The 21,708-nt window shown below is 43.4% G+C and overlaps 1 long non-coding RNA gene across 1 annotated transcript in view; it reads left to right on the forward strand.

The window, feature by feature from the left end:
- LOC112060205 (uncharacterized) overlaps positions 1-8,083 on the forward strand; it is a 63,123-nt gene extending 55,040 nt beyond the window's left edge. Inside the window, exons 2-3 of the long non-coding RNA XR_002889516.3 lie at positions 3,349-3,492; positions 5,271-8,083. This is a non-coding gene — a long non-coding RNA (uncharacterized LOC112060205). The remainder of the gene's footprint in view (positions 1-3,348; positions 3,493-5,270) is intronic.
- The last annotated feature ends 13,625 nt before the right edge of the window (positions 8,084-21,708 follow it).

A 21,708-nucleotide genomic window follows, 5' to 3' on the forward strand; every position in this document is an offset into this window, starting at 1 on the left:
GTGACTGTAACTAAACCAGTGAAAGAGAGGCTGCAGTGTTGCAAAGCTCGTATACTGGAAAATGTTTGCAGTTAGACCTGAAAGTTCATGGCTGAGAAAGTTAATGATTTCTGCCTAGTGGGTGGTGGTAAGGGAGAAATACGAAATGTGCTGTCTGTGGTTGAAATTGGGTTTTAACCCTGGAAAAATCAATTCATTGTCCTCTGGCTCTATGTCTCTCTAGAGAGAGTCTGCCAATTGGTCATCAGCTGTGATACAGGCTATCACAATAACTTTTCTTCAAGCTCTTCTTTTTGGTCTCCATTGTTCTATAAGGGGTCTTGTTGCTGCCTAAATCCTTTAACAATAACATTCTGCACATAAGGTACAATATTTTTATATTATCCACTTGACAGTTCATTAATATGCTTCTCTGAGACACCTGGAGAAGGAATTCATAGTTCCTCCATTACTATGGATTAGTATTTTCTGGGTTTGCCAATAATGCTGATTTATTCGTGTTTGGAAGCAATTACCCTCATATGACATTGTCCTAGGCTTGCTATTTTAGTAGCACTGCATTAAAAAACAAACAAACCAACCCAAATTATTGTTTGGAACATTGGCAAAAGCACTTGTGTTGAGAGCTGATTTGTCAAATAACTCAATACTTCATAGAGTTCCACTGGATCAACACCAGTCTGAATTGGAGCATAATTTGGCCAGGTCTTGCTCACCTCCACCATATGCCTGTCACCCATTCTTATCAATTATCAGAGGGGTAGCCGTGTTAGTCTGAATCTGTAAAAAGCAACAGAGGGTCCTGTGGCACCGTTAAGACTAACAGAAGTATTGGGAGCATAAGCTTTCGTGGGTAAGAACCTCACTTCTTCAGATGCAAGTAATGGAAATATCCAGAGGCATGTATAAATCAGTATGGAGATAATGAGGTTAGTTCAATCAGGGAAGGTGAGGTGCTCTGCTAGCAGTTGAGGTGTGAACACCAAGGAAGGTGAAACTGCTTCTGTAGTTGGAAAGCCATTCACAGTCTTTGTTTAATCCTGATCTGATGGTGTCAAATTTGCAAATGAACTGGAGCTCAGCAGTTTCTCTTTGGAGTCTGGTCCTGAAGTTTTTTTGCTGTAAGATGGCTACCTTTACATCTGCTATTGTGTGGCCAGGGAGGCTGAAGTATTCTCCTACAGGTTTTTGTATATTGCCATTCCTGATATCTGACTTGTGTCCATTTATCCTCTTTCACTACGCACCTGTGTGGTTTTTTTTCTTTTAAAACATCAGATGTTAGCAGATCTGCTTAATACTAATATTTTCCCACTCTATTACCATCTATGTAACCTGATAATTTCCACCAAACTACAACAATTTGTTGGTTTGTGTTGGTTTGCCACCTCATCTGATTTATCTTGAAACATTTCAGTTCTTCAGTGAAAATATTCAGCCCACACCTATCCATGTGAACTCATGAGGAAAGTACCACATGGCTGAGACTTTGCAACTATTAAATTCCCATTATGCTTCCACCCTTGGGCCTTTTTGCAACAGATGTTATTGTGAGTCTTTTGCCTTTTTAGCCATCAATCAGTGAGTTCAACTCAGGGCTACCAATCACACATGTTTTCTTTGTTTTGTCTTGCATACCCAATAATATGTAAAACTACCTTAATGAAAAGGAATTGGCATTAAAATAAATTATGGGAGATCTTTACTTTAAGCAATAGAACAACATTTACTTCTTCTGTTATTTGGATATGCCAATGTTGCTCTTTGCATAAGCTAGGAATTTGGGTTCACTTTATTTTGACCATTACAAGCCCTTGTCTACATTCTGAGTCCTGTGTGCAAATAGAGTGAAATGTTGGATGGTGTAATGGGGTCGCACTCACCTCTCACAAGCACCTCCTGGTCAAGTGCATGTGCCTGCACTCTCTGTTTGTGGTGGGTCTTCGGTGACTCAGCCCTCCGGCCAAGTCATACACAGTCTGCCTGTGAGATAAAAGCAATGCAAACCCCTTTCAGGGTACAAGTCAAGCAAGGCCTCTCTCAGTGCCCTCTGATGTCTCTCTGTTTGTCCCTGATCTAGAATAGAGCAGTGCCCCAGGTCTCCTTCCCTGGAGGCAGGGTCTTCACCCTCTCAGGGCCTTTCTGGCCCCATCTTTTCAGCTGGGCCACTACAGTTCAGTTCCCCTTCTGGAGTGTCTCAAAGTCAAGGCCATTTTCCCAGTGGCTGGAGAAGGGGAGAGCCAGGCCCACCCTCTACTCTGGGTTCCAGCCCAGGGACCCTATAGACAGCAGCCATCTGCCATCTCCCTTTAAATAAACTGCATTCCCTGGGCCACTTCCCCATGGCTCCAGCACATTCTTCACCCTTATCTCAGGGTCTTATCTTGGTGGAGTCCCAACAGCCAACCCAGAGTACCATCCACTCTCCTCCAGCTCAAGCAAGGAACTGGCCCCTCACCGCTTATATGAGACTGCTGGGCCATGATTGGCTGCTTCCCTCACAGCCGCTACTGCCCTTTCCTGGGGAGGGATGTGGTAAAGCCACAAGGCCTCCAGCAGGGGGCCTCAGGACCTAGTCCACCCCATCACAGGTGGTAAGCCTATACTACAGAAAACAATGAAATATCCTCTCTGGAAGCCAAGCTATTTAATGAAGTGTGAGGACAAAATTTAGCCAAGTACAGTACAATATAAAATCACAGAAATGTAGGGCTGGAAAGTGCCTTGAAAGATCATCTAGTCCATCCCCCACACTGAGGAAGGATCAAGTAAACCTAGACCATCCCTGAAAGGCGTTTGTCTAACCTGTTCTTAGAAACCTCCAATGATGGGGATTACACAGTCTCCCTTTGTAGACTATTTTAGTAGTTAACAATCCTTAGAGTTAGAATTTTTTTTTCTAACATTTAACCTAAATCTCTCTTGCTACAGTTCATCTGATTGCTTCTTGTCCTACTTTCATTGCCTATACATACAGTGATGGTATGATGAGATTCTTTATAGGTTTTCATTAATTTATTACGCTTTTGCCAATGTGTATTAGGAGGGATTTCATTAGCTTTATTTGCAGACAGACAGTTAAATATGCTGTTACTACTGCTATTTCTGTTGCTGCTATTATCAGTCTTGATTCTTTCCTTTTTACTCTCATATGTATTTGGAAAGCCATTCATATTCTAGGAGACGCAATGTATTTTCATGAAGGAAAAAGAAGTGGCGCTTTAACAAATGTTTGTTAAAGAAACCAGTGTTTGAATCTAGTGACAATTTCCCCCTTACACTGTGGATTGAATAAGATTGTGCTAACACCACCATTATAGTGTTAATGCATTTTATTTTTGATTGCAGAGGCCCACAGGATTGAAGGCTTGGTCTTCTTCATACTCCATATGATTTTGTCTGATCTAGTCTGTAAGGTCCTTGGGGCAGAGAGAATGTTTTCCTTTTTCTATGTCATTGAATGGCACTCATTAAAGTGTTTTCCAAAGACAGGTAAGTTTGTTTCATACACCTGCATTCTCTCAGCAAGTGATGTAAAGACATTGTTTGCGCTTTAAGAAGGATACATTAGGAAGAAACCACTGTACTCAGCTTTTAATGACTTGGGGCCATCACATTGGGTTGCTTCTGATTCTCTTTTTTTTTTCTATAGCTTTGTCCACAAATTTTCTGATCTTATTGATGTGTGTGGAGTAAATGGAATGAACAGGGCCAAATTTAAACTGCCTGTGCTTGGAAGCTCACTATCGCATTCATTCCATAGCCCTCGCCCAGAGATGCATAACACAAAAATACCTTGTTTCAGGTATAATTAGAGTATAATGCACAATGTGCTGTGTGTGGTGGTGTTTGACAGGTAATACAGAAATCAGGTGCATTACTTTTTCTGTTGATTCACATTAAACTACACATTAAAACTCAATGTACATGGTCATTTCAGTTAATTTAGCTGTCTGGATTAAATTGAAAATATATCCCCTTTAACCAGCATATTCCTGAAAAGGAATTGGAAAATACTTTTGATGCTCCTATATGCCTCTTGTCTGCCTCTATTTTTGTCCACGTGTTAGGGTGGCATGAGCTCACTCACAAACTAATATTCCATTTTCAATAGGACCAAATGAATCAGGTAACTACATGTTAATATTGACAGCTTGCTTACCATAACATGTCTGTAGAAATCTGTTATACTGACAAATGTCTCACGAAAACTGAATTTCTATCTTGTACTCCTTAAACAAAATCCCCTTAAAGTCAGTGTATCTAATGTATCTGTAGAGTCCCCAGTACTGTAGTATCTGAGCACCTCACAATCTTTAATATATTTATCTTCACAACTCCCCTGGGAAGTAGGAAGTGCTGCTATCCCCATTTTATGGATGGGGAACAGAAGCTCAATGAGATGAAAAGTGAAATTTTCAAAAGCACCTAAAGCCCAAATACTAAAAGGCACATAAAATACGTTTGAGGATATGTCCCTAAATGACATAGGCACAAGTAGCCTGACTCTTATTTACTTTCAGTGAGACTTAGGATATCATTTTCAAAAGTGCTGAAGTCCCATTTTCAAAAGTGACTCATTCAAAGTCAGTGGGACTTTGGTGCCTAAGTGTCTAAATCACTTTTTAAAATTAGATTGAGCTGGTTTTCAAAATTTTACCCTAATCGCCATGCCGAAAGTCACACAGGAAGTTAGTAGTGGAGCAGGGAATGGAACCCATATCTTCTGTATTCTGAGCTAGCGCCTTCACCTTCCTTTTGGGGTTGTGCTTGACCAAAAAGTGCCAAATTGGGTCCATATTGTTAAAATACTAATTCAAAATATTTGTTCGGGAGGATGCAGACGTATGGACACATGGTGGTGATACACATCTTTGACCTCTATCTTATTTTAGTGCAATGACAGAAGAGATCCCTGTGCCTGTATGATGCCCCATTGACTTTAACTGGACTTCACATGGAACAAACTGCGGGACTGGGGCCTTTGTTTTTGCTCGGTGCACAAAAAAGTGCAGAACATCTGGTGGAAACTGAAGGGGAAAAAAACCAAGTGAAACTGAAAACATAGAAAATTGTTTTCCTTTTCTGGAGATAAAATGAAATCTGAGGATTTTTTGTTTGTTTCTCATATAAAACATTTCACAATACCTTATTTGTGATAATGGTACAGAAACATAGTAAATATCCATTCAAAGCCCAGAATAATGATATAATCCCAGACACAATGCATTAGTTCTTAATAATAGCAACTTTTTTTTTTTTTTTTTCAGATTGCTACCTACAGTGGGCTGGACAAGACTTTAGTATTCTGAGAGGCACATCAAAGCCTGCAGCATGATATGTGTCTGTATTATGACCATTTTTAAAAGCTCTCTGCCTATCTGTCTTTGTCTTTAAGCAATTTTCTTTACTTCCAGTGGAAAGTTAAGATGTGGGTAGAGACACTAAGATCTGATTTAAGCTCATGAGGTTTTGGTGAAAGCTAGAAGCTCATTATCTTCTGTAATGTGTTGCGGTTTATATCATTGTCTAGCAAAGTAAAATTGAAACCACTGAGTAAGTGCCTTTTCCCCCTAGCCTGTGTAAGTGCCTCTTTCCTAATTGAAGACTCAAACTTATTTGAGGAATTGCTTAAATATTGTGGAAAAATATACATCTTCCAGAGCTCAGACTTATCATAAAAAACAGCTGATCTCCAACTTCTAATCAAAATGGGTCATTGCTGCTATAATTAAAATCACTTTATTATAAATGTTGAATTCATTTTTAGGAAATAAGACCAATTACTTCCCAGCATAAGAAATGCTTCTTTTTTATTAAGACATGTAAATCTAATAACTTTTCTCATGGAGTCTTTTCCCATGGAATGCAATGACAGAAGTACTTTCACTGAACAGTACAGCAAATTAGCATTTACAAGGTGGCACCTGCAGACTGATTAGTAACAGACTCCCAGTCCTGTAAAGCCTCCACTGACTTACTCTGTAACTATGGGCAAGTCATCTAACCAGATTCTCAAAGATATTTAGGCTCCTAACTTCCATTGATCCTAAATATCTTTGAAGTCTATGCCTCAAATACCCCATCTGTGAAGTGGGAGTAATATGCATGTTTGCCCTTGAAAATTACTTTGAGGTCTATGAATGAAAAACCACTGTAACAGTGCAATGTAACTTCTTCTGGCTCATGATGTAGGTCCAATAAACTTACTGGAGTTCTCCAGTGCAACTGGGCCTGAATGACTTTTTAATCTAAATCTAGAGGGATGACATTGTTTAAACAAATATAGCATACTAGTGTGTTTATGTAATTCTTATACAAAGACTAAATTGTATAACAAGAAAGATTTAGATGTTTTAACTGATTTTGTTTGTATGTGGATGCTCGATACAGCAAAGCCTCTGTCTTATTTCTTTAGAACTTTCTCTCTAGAGTTTGAAGCCAATGGAAAGTGTAGAGACATAATTTCAGGTATCGGTTTTTCTATATCAGACTTCAACTGTTTTGCACACCATTTTTCACTGTGAATGGTTCTGTAGTTTCAAAGCAGTATTTTGAAGGAATAGGTTCATTTGTTTTGTTCAATAGGTTTCTTGCCACACGTGTTTGTGAAATTCTTTTTACTTTCCATTCAGTGTTTTCTCTAGTGACTGCTTTTGCTATATCTCTGTTTATTTTATAACCAGTGACACAGATATTTTCTCGTTTGGATGCTTATTGAACTTGTGTTGATGCCTGACACATTCTAGTGAACTCCTAAACATTCAGCATAATAATACCGGCTTTGCAGTTGTAGTTCATTCTGTACTCTAAGTGGCATCTTATCTCTTAATTTGCAGAGGGTAACAAAGGCTCTGTCTTTCTTTGGCTGCAAAGGTTTGACTTTTTTAAACTAATGTTCTTCTTGAAACCTGTCTCAACAAAATATACACTAAAGGGACCTGAATCACCACTGTATTATTGCACTTTTACACCATTGTAACCTCATTGAGATCAATGGAGTTATACCAATATAAACCTGGAGTAATGTATGATGAAACAAGTCCTTACATTCTAAGCTGAAACAGCAGCCTTGCTTTTTCGTTTGTTTTTGATTTTTTTTTCTTTTTTACATAAGCATTTCAAATGCTGCTGATACTAGCCATGCTACTGGAAGTTGGTGTAATCTCTATTTCTGTAAAATATTTACTGCATATATATTTGATTATCACTAGAGGTGGTTCAGAATCAGAAGTTCAAATTAAAACCTCACCCCACTGAATTTCAGTATGGGCATTTGAGTGTGTGAGATTCAAATCCCCTGCTCAGATTCCTAGCAAAATCAGGGCTAGGAGTCAGGTTAAATGGGGATTAAACTTGGTGAATCCATCTTGCCAGATTTCAATACAAAATGACAGAAATTTCAGGATATCACCTGAACCAGCAGGTCTAGTCTCTCCAAAGGGGGTGGAGAATGATAACATGATAGCAGACTATGGCTTAGTACCCCTTCTGCACCAAAGAGTGGAGCTGATGCAGGTTAGGGAGTAGCATACACCCAATGATCATTTGGAAACAAGAGTCATATGATCTCAGGTCTCTCCACTTGAAATAGCATGGAGTATATCATTCACTGTGGTACATACTCTTATTTTAAACTAGAAGAAATCAAAACAAACTCCATTAGATTAATTTACATTTCACTGATTAATGGAGCATAGTTGTCAGGAGTAGTGATTTATTGGAACTGGCATAGTTCAATCCTATTTGTAAATGTTGAAGTTCCTGGACAGCAACAGTGAGTGTGAATTTAGTATCTGTATTTCACCAAAAACTGTGCTGCCAAGTAATTTTCTCTTTCATATGACCAATGGCATTTGCACTGCTGTTCTGTTGGAAAATCAATTAACATGATTGTAATAACTACCACAATGTTGCCAGTCAGCAATGGGAGTAAGAGATAGATCATCTAAAGGAGCAGAGACCATTATTTAATTTGGATGCTTGCATGGGAGATGTCTCATCATTGTTGTGGTGGCTAGAATACCTCTCATATTTCAAAAAGCAACAGAGGGTCCTGTGGCACCTTTGAGACTAACAGAAGTATTGGGAGCATAAGCTTTCGTGGGTAAGAACCTCACTTAGGTTCTTACCCACGAAAGCTTATGCTCCCAATACTTCTGTTAGTCTTAACGGTGCCACAGGACCCTCTGTTGCTTTTTACAGATTCAGACTAACACGGCTACCCCTCTGATACTCTCATATTTCAGTAAACACAAATAGGACCTCATGGATCATCAAGACACTGGAAAAAATGACCCCAACAAGCTTTAGGTAGATTGATTCTGAGGATGCAGAAGATTGTTGTTTGTGTGGAGTCAAGTGGGACTATAGTAGAGTCTGAACTGCTAGAGTAAGCAGAGAACATTTACTTCTGACACGGGTAGTGTCTAGTTAGCAGGCTCCTAGTCTGGTCTCTGTTCCTTGCCCCAGGGCCCCCTTGTGAATCTCCACTGCTAGGCAAGCTTATTGTTCCCTGCAGAAGTTGGGCTCACCCCAGGGTTCTTTCTGAGGGTATGTCTACACTGGCAGAGTTACAGCACCGGCAGTTACAGTGCTGCTCAGAAAGCGCTGAAGGGAAATTGCTGATGTGTGTTCACACTGTCAGCTGCCTGCGCAATAGCGTGTTCACACTTGTGCCACTTGCAGCAGTATTCAGAGCGGTGCGCTCTAATCTCACAGAGCATCTCTTTCCCTTCTGCCACTAAGAGTTGTGCGAAGGAGGAGGAGGTCGCGGGGAATCCTGGGTCCTGTCCCAATGCCCTGTGATGCATTGCTTCGCATAGTTCTCAGTGGTACCAGATGACAGAACAAGGAGTAATGGTCTCAAGTTGCAGTGGGGGAGGTTTAGGTTGGATATTAGGAATAACTTTTTCACTAGGAGGGTGCTGAAGCACTGTAATGGGTTACCTAGGGAGGTTGTGGACTCTCCTTCCTTAGAGACTTTTAAGGTCAGGCTTGACAAAGCCCTGGGTGGGATGATTTAGTTGGGAATTGGTCCTGCTTTGAGCAGGGGGTTGGACTAGATGACCTCCTGACGTCCTTTCCAACCCTGATATTCTATGATCCCAGCAATCCCTGTGCTTCCATCTGCATTTGGCACCATCTTTCAATGGTTTGTGTACAACACGCTCTGCCTCTTTGGGCTGCAGGAATGGATCCCGAACTGTTGACCAATATGCTGTTTGCTCTGACTAACACGTGACGAGTGGCAGTGGAGTTAGTCCTTAAACTACAAAGGCAAGAGGAATGAGACATTGAGCTTGCCACACGTAGTAGCTACGACATGAGATTGCTTGTGGCATTCACAATGGAATGCTGCTTTTGGTCTCAGGAAACAAGCACTCATATGGGATCATATCGTCATGCACGTCTGGGATGACGAGCAGTGGCTGCAGAACTTTCAGATGAGGAAAGCCACATTCATGGGCAGGGGCGGCTCTATGTATTTTGCCGCCCCAAGCACGGCAGTCAGGCAGCGTCTGGCGGCGTGCCTGTGGGAGGTCTGCCGGTCCCACGCCTTCAGCGTACCCACCGCCAAATTGCCGCCAAAACTGCGGGACCAGTGGACCTCCCACATGCATGCCGCCGAAGGCAGCCTGACTGCCGCCCTCATGGCTACCGGCATGCCGCCCCCTGCAGCTTGCCACCCCAGGCACCCGCTTGGTGCGCGGGTGCCTGGAGCCGCCCCTGTTCATGGGACTGTGTGATGAGCTCACCCCAGCCCTGCGGCACAAGGACACGAGAATGAGAGCTGCCCTGTCGTTGGAGAAGCGCATGGTGATTGCACTGTGGAAGCTGGCTACTCCAGACTCTACTGATCAGTCACTGACCAGTTTGGAGTGGGAAAGTTGACCGTTGGACTCGTATTGACGGAAGTGTGCAGGGCCATTAATCGCATCCTGCTCTGAAAGATCGTGACTCTGGGCAACGTGTGTGACATTGTGGATGGCTTTGCACAAATGGGCTCCCCTAACTGTGGAGGGGTGATAGATGGCACACATATTCCAATTCTGGCACGAGACCACCTAGCCACCGAGTATATTAATTGGAAGGGGTATTTCTCACAGGCACCGGCCTGTTCAGGAAGCTCCAAGCAGTGACTTTCTTCCCGGACCAGAAGATCACCATAGGGAAGTCAAAATGCCTATTGTGATCCTGGGAGACCCGCCTACCCCTTAATGCCATGGCTTATGAAGCCATTCATGGGGCACCTTGAGAGCTGCAAGGAGCAGTTGAACAATAGGCTGAGTAAGTGCAGAATGACTACTGAGTGTGCTTTTGGCCATTTAAAGGCCTGCTGGCACTGCCTATATGGGAGGCTGGACTTGGCCGATGACAATATTCCTATGCTTATAGCCGCGTGCTGTACGCTCCATAATATTTGTAAAGGGAAGGGTGAAAGCTTCACTCACAGTTGGACCGCTGAGGCTCAGCGACTAGAAGCTGAGTTTGAACAGCCAGAGACCAGGGCTATTAGAGTTACACAGCTTGGGGTCATAAGGATCAGGGGATGCCTTGAGGCAGCAATTTGAAGCTGAAAGCCACTAAAATTTGTTGTTATGCTCGGGAGTGCAGTGCTTGTAATGCTAGGAGGTGATTGTGATTAGTGCAGACAATGCACTATGAAGGTGTAAGAAAATTGCCTGTTGCTTTGTAGGGCTTTGTTTGCTTTCAATTAATGGAATAAAGATTGCTTTCAAACCAACACAATCCTTTTATTAAAAAACAACAACCGGAGGAGAGAGTGAAATGAAAAAAAGTGCATCAGCACTGTGGGGGATGGGGGAAGAGAGGGTTCCAGGAGAAAGTGCGGTCCCAGGACTGATAAAGATTTGTGTATGTCCAGGTATCATATCCAACCATCTTCTTTGGAGTACAGTGCAGCGGGTACTGTACTTCAGCAGGGCTAAACCTCAGAGGGATGGGTGTTGAGTGCAGTGGGTAATGGGAGTCCGCAGGGCTGGACTGCGATGGGGAGACGTGGAATGCTGTGGGTACAGACTGGAACCAGAGGTTGATAAGAGTGTGTTGGCATGTCTGGGGGGCGTATGGGAAAGAGTTTTGTGACGGTGGCTGCAGGGGAGGGCGGGCATGGAGCTGCTTGGTTTGCAGTGCTAGTATCACCTGGAACGTGTCCACTTGGCGCTCCATAACGTTTCAGAGCTGCTACGTGGCTTCATTCTGGCATGCCGCATTCTCCTTTCGGTCCCTCTTCTCGCTGTCCCACCACTATTTCAATTCTTGTTTTTCAGCTGCGTAGTGCATCATGACATCACACATAAAGTCCTCTTTAGTTCTTCGTGGCCACTTTCTAATTCTGTGCAGCTGTTCGGCTGGCGATAACAAAGAGGGAGGCTGGGCTCCCTAGATCATATCTGTGAAGCCAAAATGCAACATTTTACAGAAGCAGTATTGTTTGCAACACAGAGAACACTGATTCAGTGATTTAAAACACAGCCAGTACTCTCACACCTGTCACTAATTGGCTGACCCCAGGCAAGCACACATGAGCCAGAAGACCCCCAAAATGGTGAGTAACCGCAGGAACAGGGGAAATCAGTGTTCCAGGACCGTACTGTACACTGGGCACGTGGCTCTCGGGGAGAGCCAGCACTGTAGGGGGGCGGGGGCTTATAATCATTCCTGTCCCCACATTTTCCACAGGATGTGATCATTATGGAAGATATCTCCTTGCTGAGGGTGAGCAGGGAATCAAGGGATGGTTTTCTGCAAGACTGCGGCTTCCGCCCTGGCCCTTATGCGGCTCACTTGTGTGCAGCAATGGTTCCCCTCTTCCCCAGTGACAGCAGAGTGGTGCAGGAAAGTTACCCTTAATGGGGCAAGAAACAAAGCAGCTCTGCCAAAGAACCTGCAGCAGTGGATTGCCCAGTATCTCCATGAGAGTTTCATGGAGATCTCCGAGGCAGATCCCCGGTGCAGAGAGCTGTACACCTCTTGTTGGGGTGTTTGGTTTTTTTTAGAGCACTGCAACTGCACAGTTTCTGGGCACTACGTGGCTTGGCAGTGTGTACACCTTGGGAGTTACAACACAGAAAGCTGCTTTACAGCACAGAAACTTGCCAGTGTAGACAATGCCTGAGTCTGCCGGCTCAGCACCTCCCTGGTGCTGCTCTTCAGACACCCTCCTTCAGGTCACTGATGGAGAGCAGATGTCCAGAGTCCTTCTCACAGCTGCAGTTTCTGTCTGCCCTAAGAAAAGAGACCGGGGGAAGGCTAGTCACAGCCTTGGGCTGGGCTCCCCTGGCTACTTTGCTCCCTAGCAGTCTCCAGCAACCCTTGGGCAAACTTTCCCCCTGCTCTATGGCCAGCTTCACCATTTTAAACTCCTCCTCTCCGGGCAGCACATGTTCTGCAGGTGCACCTAATTGGCACTACCTGAGTGCAGGGATGCTCCTTAGGTTGGCTGTGAGTGGGATGGGGGCATGTCCCATCACATTCTAAAATATAAGCTCTTTATGATGGTGATGACTGGGGAAGGGCCATCAGCAAGGTTGGCATTAATTAGGACTGTTGCCTTCACATGTGCCTCCATTATTTAGTGCAGTGATTCTCAACTTTTTCCATACCACAGTCCCCTTTTCCATACCAGGAAACCCCTGGAATCCCTTCCCAGTCTAGCTGAAACTCCTACCTTCTGGTTAGAAATATGGGAAGGGAAGGGAGGTTATAACTCCCAGATTGAGAACCCCTGACATAGTGGTCCCCACTCATAAACATTATCATCCTCTGCGTCCCATCTACCTCCATCAATCTCATTTTTGAGTTTTGTTGACAGTTCTACTTCAAGAGTGGGAATTTATAAAGGAGGCAGAAAACTACAGGCTTTCAATGTAGTCATCATGTCTTTTTATTTCCTGGCATGGAAAGGCCAGATTGCCAGCTGGCATAAGTAAGTTTACATCAGCTGAAGACCTAGCTCTTTGGCTATGTTTACACTTGGACCTATGGGTGTGCTTCCCAGCTCAGGTAGAAATACTTGTGCTAGTTCTCATTGAGCTAGTACACTAAAAATAAGGCTATGTTTTAGTCACAGGTATTCAATTCTACTATATACCCCTAACTCAAAGTTGGGCCGGGGGACCTCGAGTGCTCGGGGACAGGGTGGGGGACTGCAGGTGCTGGCTGTGCGCCGCCACCCCCCTGCCGTGCACCGCTGCCCAGCCCCCGTCTCAGCACCAGCAGGGGTCCTGGGCTGCACGCTGCTGCCCAGCCCACCTCCCAGCCACGGCTGGCTCCAGGCACCAGCGCAGCAAGCTGGTGCTTGGTGCGGCCAATGGAAAGGGGCGGCACGTCCGGGTCTTTGGCGGCAATTTGGCGACGGGTCCCTCAGTCCCTCTTGGAGGGAAGGACCGGCCGCTGAATTGCCACCAAAGAATGAAGTGGTGCGGTAGAGCAGCCGCCGAAGTGCCGCCGATCGTGGCTTTTTTTTTTCTCCTCTCTTCGTCCCTTGAGGCAGCAAAAAAGCTGGAGCCGGCCCTGCTCCCAGCACCAGCGGGGTTCCCGTGATGCATGCCGCCATGCAGCCCTACTCCCAGCACCAGCAGAGGTCCCGGGCCACTTGCTGCTGCCTGGCCACCTTCCCAGCACCAGCAGGGGTCCTGGTCTGCCCCCCAAGCACAAGCAGGGGTCCCGGGCCACCCCTCTCCCCAGCACCCACAGTCCCCCGGCCTGCCCCTCCTCCCCCCGAGCACCCACGGTCCTCTGGCCCAAGTTTTAGTTAGAGGTATATAGCAAGTCATGGACAGGTCACAGGCTGTGAATTTTTGTTTACTGCCTGTGACCTGTCCATGACTTCTACTAAAAATATCCGTGACTAAAACGTAGCCTTAATCATACAACAATATTTTTATGGAAAGTCTGTTTTCTAGAAAAAAAATTTCAACACAAATTGTAAACCCAAATAGTTTTCAGATTTTGAAGCTGATTTTTTTTTTTTTTCATTTTCAGCAAAAAATTTCCCTAGGGGAAAAGAAAACATTTCCTGACCACCACTGTTTGGAACAGCTTACTGGCTACCATCCATCATGCTTTCTCCATCTCCACATGGAAAACTGTCCCTAATATCTGCTTCCTTTTTCTTGCCTTCCATTATTGATTGACTGATATACTGCCTGCTCCCACCCTTGTACCTTTTCCATTAATTGTTTGTACCATGTCTGAGTATCAGAAGATCTGTGAGAAGGAAATTCATGAATGAACCGTTGAATTTTTAATTAATACAGTGAGACACTAAGCTCCTATAAAAACAATAATAGGCTTCCATGAATCAGTAAGGTGGTCTGGAGCCAGTAAAACTTCTATCTCATATTGTATGATGGGATAGCCTAATTTTGGCAATAAATTGATCTTTGACTATTAGCGGTAAATATGCCCAATGGTCTGTGATGGGATGTTAGATGGGATGGGATCTGAGTTACTACAGAGAATTCTTTCCTGGGCGACTGGCTGGTGAGTCTTGCCCACATGCTCAGGGTTTAGCTGATCACTATATTTGGGGTCGGGAAGGAATTTTCCTCCAGGGCAGATTGGCAGAGGCCCTGGGGTTTTTTTTGCCTTCCTCTGCAGCGTGGGGCACAGGTCACTTGCTGGGGGATTCTCTGCACCTTGAAGTCTTTAAAGCACGATTTGAGGACTTCAATAGCTCAGACATAGGTTAGGGGTTTGTTACAGGAGTGGGTGGGTGAGATTCTGTGGCCTGCGTTGTGCAGAAGGTCAGACTAGACGATCATTATGGTCCCTTCTGACCTTAAAATCTATGATTCTATGTTCATACAACAGTCTGAATAATCATTGTCATATGGACATCTGCCTTCTTCTGTATTTTGCAGTGTTCTGTTATCTTGAGATTTTTAACAGTTGCAATGAACTCTTTAATGAGCAGCAGCAGAGGGATCCTCTAGTTCAACTTGTTAATTAGTAGTACAGCCTCTGGCTAGTGTTAGGTCGAAAATAATTGATTTGTATTTCAAAGATGTACAACATACGTGTTATCACACAGAGATGATCTGCTGAGCTATTTTAATCACAAAGAGATTTTTCAATACTATTCTCAAAATGCATAGCAACTAAAATAATGGTAAAATAACTGAAATAATAGTAGATTGTTTACATTTTAGTAAGCTGAAAGATTAAGCTATATATTTTTATCCTAATAATACATACCTCTAAGGATATTTTTATATATAAAACGTTTTCCCTGCATTGTGCTACTCTCTCAGTTTCCCAAGGAAATAGTTTTCAGGAAGGCTACATTATCTATATTTAATCTGGAAATTAAATGTATTTAAAGTTGTGTTTTTGTTACATTTTGATTTCATTACCTTTCCAACAACATTGTTAAAGTCAGATAATCAAACTTGTTTCCATTCTTCTTCATCAATTCTCTACTGCGCTATTACTTCCCCCTTTTTAACCATTTCATTGTCCTTAGATATTTTGGTTAACCCTAGGCCTGGCATATTTGTGACTCTGTGGGTGAAGAATGTGAATTCCCAAACTTTAGGCATCTATTTAGTAAAAGATGCCATTTTTTCCCATAAGAAATTGTATGTTAAAACAGGGCCCCTGCCATGCCATGCTTTTGCTACTGTTCCAAGCAGTAATGTCTATAAGATTGAGTGGGAAATACTTCCCCCTGTTTGCAAACATAGACGGCCCTAAAGATAGAGGAACCACTGAGGTTCCCTTGTGTGAAAGAAATGCAGAATGACAGCAGTCCTTACATGTGGTCAGCATCTCTTGCATGTTTCAGAGCTCTGCTTCACAAGAGCTCCTTCCCTAGTTCTAAATAGGGTATCTGGGTTGGGGGGGGGTAGGGCCCAGGGATCCACAACTTTGCAAATCTACTGGACGATCCCACGTACAGGGTGAATGTACTATGCAAAAGCTGCTGTCACTATAGTGTCCTTTGAGCAGCTTTGATACTGTTGAGTGGCTTGGAAGAGAGAGCTCCGAGCACCTCTCTAGCAAGCTCAGACACTACAGTTGAGGGGCCCACATCCCACATGACAGATAGGTGTAAGTTTGTACTTGGTATGAAGAATGCACTGTTTCCCTTAATGAGAACTCTTTAAGAACCCAATTCTTTTCCAGTTGAAATCAATGGAAGTTTTGACTTTGATTTCATTGGGATCAGGACGATTCTTATTGATTATATTTATTATAACAATTCCTCAGAACCTGCAAAGGATGGGTACCCATTGTGTTTGGTACTGTAAAAACACAAAGTAGCAGAGAGGTTCTACCCCGAAGAGCTTACAATCTAACTAGACAAGACAGGAACAGAACAGGGCCTCAAGCGTGTTTATTTCATTTTATGTTAGGGCCCTATGTCCCACGCAGAGACATCAATAGGGTTAGTTATCTTAGAATCATAGAATATCAGGTTTGGAAGGGACCTCAGGAGGTCATCTAGTCCAACCCCCTGCTCAAAGCAGGACCAATTCCCAAATAAATCATCCCAGCCAGGGCTTTGTCAAGCCTGACCTTAAAAACCTCTAAGGAAGGAGATTCCACCACCTCCCTAGGTAACCCATTCCAGTGCTTTACCACCCTCCTAGTAAATTTTTTTTTCCTAATATCCAACCTAAACCTCCCCAACTGCAACTTGAGACCATTGCTCCTTGTTCTGTCATCAGATACAAGTCTAGATCCATCGTCTTTGGAACCCCCTTTCAGGTAGTTGAAAGCAGCTATCAAATCCCCCCTCATTCTTCTCTTCTGCAGACTAAATAATCCTAGTTCCCTCAGTCTCTCCTCATAAGTCATGTGCTCCAGCCCCCTAATAATTTTTGTTGCCCTCCCCTGGACTCTTTCCAATTTTTCCACATCCTTCTTGTAGTGTGGGGCCCAAAACTGGACACAGTACTCCAGATGAGGCCTCACCGATGTCGAATAGAGGGGAATGATCATGTCCCTTGATCTGCTGGCAATGCCCCTACTTATACAGCCCAAAATGCCATTAGCCTTCTTTGCAACAAGGGCACAGTGTTGACTCATATACAGCTTCTCCTCAACTGTAACCCCTAGGTCCTTTTCTGCAGAAATGCTTCCTAGCCATTTGGTCCCTAGTCTGTAACAATGCATGGGATTCTTCCATCCTAAGCGCAGGACTCTGCACTTGTCCTTGTTGAACCTCATCAGCTTTCTTTTGGCCCAATCCTCTAATTTGTCTAGGTCCCTCTGTATCCTGTCCCTACCCTCCAGCGTATCTACCACTCCTTCCAGTTTAGTGTCATCTGCAAACTTGCTGAGAGTGCAGTCCACGCCTTCCTCCAGATCATTAATGAAGATATTGAACAAAACCGGCCCCAGGACCGACCTCTGGGGCACTCCACTTGAAACCGGCTGCCAACTAGACATGGAGCCGTTGATCACTACCCGTTGAGCCCGATGATCTAGCCAGCTTTCTATCCACCTTATAGTCCATTCATCCAGCCCATATTTCTTTAACTTGCTGGCAAGAATACTGTGGGAGACTGTATCAAAAACTTTACTAAAGTCAAGGAATAACACATCCACTGCTTTCCTCTCATCCACAGACCCAGTTATCTCCTCATAGAAGGCAGTTAGGTTAGTCAGGCATGACTTGCCCTTGGTGAATCCATGCTGACTGTTCCTGATCACTTTCCTCTCCTCTAAGAGCTTCAGAATTGATTCCTTGAGGACCTGCTCCATGATTTTTCCAGGGACTGAGGTGAGGCTGACTGGCCTGTAGTTCCCTGGATCCTCCTTCTTCCCTTTTTTAAAGATGGACACTACATTAGCCTTTTTCCAGTCATCCAGGATCTCCCCTGATCGCCATGAGTTTTCAAAGATAATGGCCAATAGCTCTGCAATCACATCCACCAACTCCTTTAGCACCCTCGGATGCAGCGCATCTGACCCCATGGACTTGTGCTCATCCAGTTTTTCTAAATAATCCCGAACCACTTCTTTCTCCACAGAGGGCTGGTCACCTTCGCCCCATACTGTGCTGCCCAGTGCAGCTGACCTTGTTCGTGAAGACAGAGCCAAAAAAATCATTGAGTACATTAGCTTTTTCCACATCCTCTGTTACTAGGTTGCCTCCCTCATTCAGTAAGAGGCCCACACTTTCCTTGACTTTCTTCTTCGATGGTACGCCCACATCTCGAATACTGCATACAGATGTGGTCTCCTCATCTAAAAAAAGATATACTGGCACTAGAAAAGGTTCCGAAAAGGGCAACTAAAATGATTAGGGGTTTGGAACGGGCCCCATATAAGGAGAAATTAAAGAGGCTAGGACTCTTCAGCTTGGAAAAGAGGAGACTAAGGGGGGATATGATAGAGGTATATAAAATCATGAGTGATGTGGAGAAAGTGAATAAGAAAAAGTTATTTACTTATTCCCATAATACAAGAACTAGGGGTCACCAAATGAAATTAATAGGCAGCAGGTTTAAAACAAATACAAGGAAGTTCTTCTTCACGCAGCGCACAGTCAACTTGTGGAACTCCTTACCTGAGGAGGTTGTGAAGGCTAGGACTATAACAGCATTTAAAAGAGAAGTGGATAAATTCATGGTGGTTAAGTCCATTAATGGCTATTAGCCAGGATGGGTAAGGAATGGTGTCTCTAGTCTCTGTTTGTCAGAGGATGGAGATGGATGGCAGGAGAGAGATCACTTGATCATTTCCTGTTGGTCCACCCCCTCTGGGGCACCTGGCATTGGCCACTGTCGGTAGACAGGATACTGGGCTAGATGGACCTTTGGTCTGACCCAGTATGGCCGTTCTTATGTTCTTATGTTCTTGTTGCTAACATACCTGAAGAAACCCTTCTTGTTACTTTTAACATCTCTTGCTAGCTGCAACTCCAAGTATGATTTGGCCTTCCTGATTTCACTCCTGCATGCCTGAGCAATATTTTTATACTCCTCCCTGGTCATTTGTCCAATCTTCCACTTCTTGTAAGCTTCTTTTTTGCGTTTAAGGTCAGCAAGGATTTCACTGTTAAGCCAAGCTGGTTGCCTGCCATATTTACTGTTCTTTCTACACATTGGGATGTTTTTTTCCTGCAACCTCAATAAGGCTTCTTTAAAATACAGCCAGCTCTCCTGGACTCCTTTCCCCCTCATGTTATTCTCCCAGGGGATCCTGCCCATCAGTTCCCTGAGGGAGTCAAAGTCTGCTTTTCTGAAGTCCAGGGTCCGTATTCTGCTGCTCTCCTTTCTTCCTTGTGTCAGGATCCTGAACTCAACCATCTCATGGTCACTGCCTCCCAGGTTCCCATCCACTTTTGCTTCCCCTACGAATTCTTCCCGGTTTGTGAGCAGCAGGTCTAGAAGAGTTCTGCCCCTAGTTGGTTCCTCCAGCACTTGCACCAGGAAATTGTCCTACACTTTCCAAAAACTTCCTGGATTGTCTGTGTACCGCTGTATTGCTCTCCCAGCAGATATCAGGATGATTAAAGTCTCCCATGAGAACCAGGGCCTGCGATCTAGTAACTTCTGCTAGTTGCCGGAAGAAAGCCTTGTCCACCTCATCCCCCTGGTCTGGTGGTTTATAGCAGACTCCCACCACGACATCACCCTTGTTGTTCACACTTCTAAACTTAATCCAGAGTCTCTCAGGTTTTTCTGCAGTTTCATACCTGAGTTCTGAGCAGTCATACTCCTCTCTTACATACAACGCAACTCCCCCACCTTTTCTGCCCTGCCTGTCCTTCCTGAACAGTTTATATCCATCCATGACAGTACTCCATGTGAGTTATCCCACCAAGTCTCTGTTTTTCCAATGACATCATAGTTCCTTGACTGTGCCAGGACTTCCAGTTCTCCCTGCTTGTTTCCCAGGCTTCTTGCATTTAGTGTATTTTGTCATTATCTTAACCTTTCTCTTCTGCTAAGTTAATTATTGAAATGAGTAGCTCTAGTGATAAGACCTAACTTGATAATTCTCATCAGTTAGTAAGGTGGTATCTGGTTTCTGTCAGAATACTGGATTTAGTCAATTACCATCTGATAATACCTGCTTTTAGATCTTATTCCTGAAATAATAATTATTTTCATACATCCCATCACAAAACATCTGTGCTGGCAAGATCTGAGCTCAAAAGCAGTAGTTAAAGGGCAAATATAATTGTGTACAGGTCTCAAGAAAATAATCAGAGTTCTAGAGCCAAAAAGTACCAGAAAATGAAAGCAAACTAGTAAATGGAGGACGAGTATGACCTCCTCTGGGCTTATAGACACACGATAATACTTGAGCCTGATCCAGAATCCATTGAAGTCAATAGGAAGACTCCTATTGACTTCAGAGGGGTTTGGATCAAGCCTTTTATGATTTATTGCACAATTATTGGACACTGTTAGTATGGTTTTAAAAGAATAAGGAGTAATGAGCCCTTTGTGGTGATATGTTGATTTTGTGCAGGTTTAAAGGGGGATTAAAGAAACTAAAAAGAATTAGGTTTAAAAGAACTCTGTGTACATTGTTAGCCATTGTTTTTGTCCATGTGAAAAGAGGAAACTTACATGCAGTACGTTGGGGATTTGGTGCTTAAGGAGTACATTCAAGTGCAACTGAACTACCACTTTATAAAACAATGATTTAGATAATGGCATAGAAAGTACACTTATAAAGTTTGTGGACAATACCAAGCTGGGAGGGGTTGCAAGTGCTTTGAAGGATAGAATTAAAATTCAAAACGATCTGGACAATCTGGAGAAATGGTCTGAAGTAAATAGGATGACATTCAATAAGGACAAATGCAAAGTACTCCACTTAGAAAGGAACAATCAGTTGCACACATACAAAATGGGAAATGACTGCCTAGGAAGGAGTACTGCGGAAAGAGATCACAGTGGACCACAATCTAAGTATGAGTGAACAGTGCAATACTGTTTAAAAAAAGAAAGAAAGAAAGAAAGAAAGAAAGAAAGAAAGAAAGAAAGAAAGAAAGAAAGAAAGAAAGAAAGAAAGAGCATTCTGGGATGTATTAGCTTGAGTGTTGTCAGCAAGACATGAGAAGTAATTCTTCCCCTCTACTCCATGCTGATTAGGCCTCAGCTGAAGTTTTGTGTCCAATTCAGGGCACCACATTTCAGGAAAGATGTGGACAAATTGGAGAAAGTCCAGAGAAGAGCAACAAAAATTATTAAAGGTCTAGAAAGCATGATCTATGAGGGAAGATTGAAAAAAATGGGTTTGTTTAGTCTGGAAAAGAGAAGACTAAGATGGGAAATAACAGTTTTCAAGTACATAAAATGTTGTTACAAGGAGAAGGGAGAAAAATTGTTCTTCTTAACTTCTGACGATAGGACAAGAAGAAATGGGCTTACATTGCAGCAAGAGAGGTTTAGTTTGAACATTAGGAAAAAAATTCCTAACTGCCAGGGTGGTTAAGCACTGGAATAAATTGCCTAGGGAGGTGGTGGAATTGCCATCATTGGGGATTTTTAAGAGCAGATTGAACAAACATCTGTCAGGGATGGTCTAGATAACACTTAGTCCTGCCATGAGTGCAGGGGACTGGACTAGATGACCTCTCAAGGTCCCTTGCAGTTCTATGATTCTATGAGTCCTATATGATGTTTGGTTCTAAGCTCTGAAGAATGAGGTGAACAGTTGATAAAGTGTTGTAAGATGTTTGTTTGGTCACTTCTCACTAAAGCATAGGCC

The sequence above is a fragment of the Chrysemys picta genome, chromosome 3 (assembly GCF_011386835.1).
Source record: "Chrysemys picta bellii isolate R12L10 chromosome 3, ASM1138683v2, whole genome shotgun sequence".
Classification (NCBI taxonomy): Eukaryota; Metazoa; Chordata; order Testudines; family Emydidae; genus Chrysemys; species Chrysemys picta.